Here is a 2554-nt window from a genome sequence, read left to right as displayed (position 1 = left end):
ATCTGTATACCTATTTCTAAGGACACCTGTCAAATTGACAGGTAAAGGAAACCACGTACCCTTTTTTTTAGCGATTAATTTAATTTAAAAACAGTTATATATTATGTTAACAGTCTTAATATAAGTTAATTAAATCTGTTACCATCGTATAATTGGAGCAACCCTTCCGTCAAATTTACGGGTTCCGTAAATCTAGTGTTAAGGATTATCAACGGGCAGTATGCGTTGTCCCATCTTAGGAAAACCCCGGACCCAGAAGACCGTTAGGGTCTTCTAGCAGCCAGATTCTGATTGCTGTTTTATTTCAAGTTCCGTGCCCTTTCTTTCTTTATTTTCAATACATTTTCAAACAATTCTTTATTTCCCTCGGGTCACCGGACACGAGGCATTCTTTAGCCACTAATGTTAGAAAGCAGGCAACAGCACTTAGGATTTGGCTGACAATAGGCCTGCAAAGAAAGGGACCAGGCCATGTGCGATGTCGCGACTTTCGGAGCCATAAAGTAACGGGTCCTTCAGGAAGGGTCACGAATGTGCGAGTGGCCCACCAGCAACCCCCTTTGAGGGAGAGGCTTCCTCCACCGGCAGACCTGGTCACGGAAGACGGTCCTCCCTTCTTTGGGGGCATCTGATTCGCGGACCGAGGGCCCACCCTCGGTCCTGTCAACCACCAATGGGAAAACCGATTTCCCTTTGGCAACCATGGGCTTCGAAAGATCGTGCATCGCACAGTCAGTTAGAACAGTAACAGTCAACAGTCAGTTCATTACCAGTCAATCAGTCAAGCAGTATCAAACACAGAGAGTTCAGTACACATCACGCGTCTGCAAAGACAGTCTCCATCATCAACCAGTACACAAGCTTTGTGGATAATCAGTCCAGTGGATTGACTATCTGCTACAAAATCAAGTCGGGCACCTACAACTCATAACGTGTGGCAACGTCCAGCCATTGGACATTTGAGCGGAAGACAGCCGAACCATTTGGTCCTTCACGCCTGTCTACGACACAGTTGGCCTTACAATCCAACAACGTGCCAGCCACGCGAACTGAGCACCAGATTGGGTCCGTAACATCTAGTGTTAAATCTTGCACTCTGTCTTCTTTCATACTCATACCTTCTTGCCCATAGCCTCGCTTTCGGTGGGTCACGTACCCTAAACACTCAGGTGCCTTTCGCTCTCCACTTGTATTCCATACAGTTATAAATATCCCGTTCATCCGATTCTTGCACGCGGTCACTCGTCCTTCCACGTGTACTTCAGATGAAACTCTCAACAATCGGTCTAAACCTTAGGTTGCTGTCTACTGCCTGTCATCAGCTAGGTAGGCCCAAGCGTTCCTTTGCATTTACTTTCAAACCTACTATTTCTACATAATTGTTGTACTAAAAAACTAAATACTAAAATAAATTCTACATGCTAGCGATGTGGGAGCAATCCTTCCCCTGCGTTTTGTCTTTTGTCTCCAGTTTTTTGGAGATGTCTTTAACCTGCGTGGCCCTAAACAGACAGGCCAGTTCTAATCCTTCGCTCCTTTAATAAATATCTATACAGTTTTTCCACCGTTTCCACTGGCTACCATTTCTTTATTATTGCGAGTGTTGGTTAATTAATTATTGTGAGTTAATTGTTATTGTGAATTATTATTGTGAATTAATTATTGTGAGTGTTGGTTTTATATGTGAATGAGGTTGAATAAGAGAAAATTATTTGCGATGATATAAATGTAATATGTGCGAGTGCAGTCTAGTACCAATAATGTTTGTTGCGATAGTTTATTGCGAATTGTTTACATTATTTAAATATTTTTATCTAAATATACTAATGTGTTAACTGCTAAAAAACGTAGAAGATATTGGTGTCCATTTCCATCCACAATTATAATCAATAATACAATAATAACAATAATACAATTGTGAATGTGTTTGGGGTGCTGTTTCTGTCTAATTTCTCGTGAAGTGTATGTAGGCAAGATATACTATACTATAATACTTCTTATGCGAAAGGAGGTATTAACCTTTTCTAAAGTTAAATTTAAGAAACTTGTTCTAAACAAGGATTAAATTTAAAATTATTCTTGAGACATGGTTTTCATTGTCTGAAATATACCATAACAAAAATCAAAGCCTCCTTTATTTATAAATTTATAATTAAATTTATAATTAATATAATTAATACAATTTATAATTAATTTATAATAAGTTTGTAATTAAATTTGTAAGTATTTAATTCCGTGTATGATCAACTTTTTTCATTAAAATGTATCTAAAATATTTGAAAAAGGTAAAACTTCGAATTCTAAAAAAATAATAAAAATTTATACATTTTGCTTCCAAATGAAAAATGAGATCAGAAATTATATTCCTCGCAAAATTTAAAGATGGTTCGAAAAAAATATTGGGAAGTATTGCATGTTCACACTCTGCAAACTCGACCGTAATAAATTTGATATTAACAATATATGGAACACAGGTATCTGAAAAAATAAAAAAGCAAAAAAGATGCAGCTAAAACGTAAAATTTACGTAAAATGTAAATTCATTTGAAATTTT

The sequence above is a fragment of the Eufriesea mexicana genome, unplaced genomic scaffold (genome assembly GCF_001483705.2).
Source record: "Eufriesea mexicana isolate 0111107269 unplaced genomic scaffold, ASM148370v2 scaffold2751, whole genome shotgun sequence".
NCBI classification, from domain to species: domain Eukaryota; kingdom Metazoa; phylum Arthropoda; class Insecta; order Hymenoptera; family Apidae; genus Eufriesea; species Eufriesea mexicana.
The sequence above is the reverse complement of the archived record's forward strand: the minus strand, read 5'-3'. Positions refer to the sequence as shown.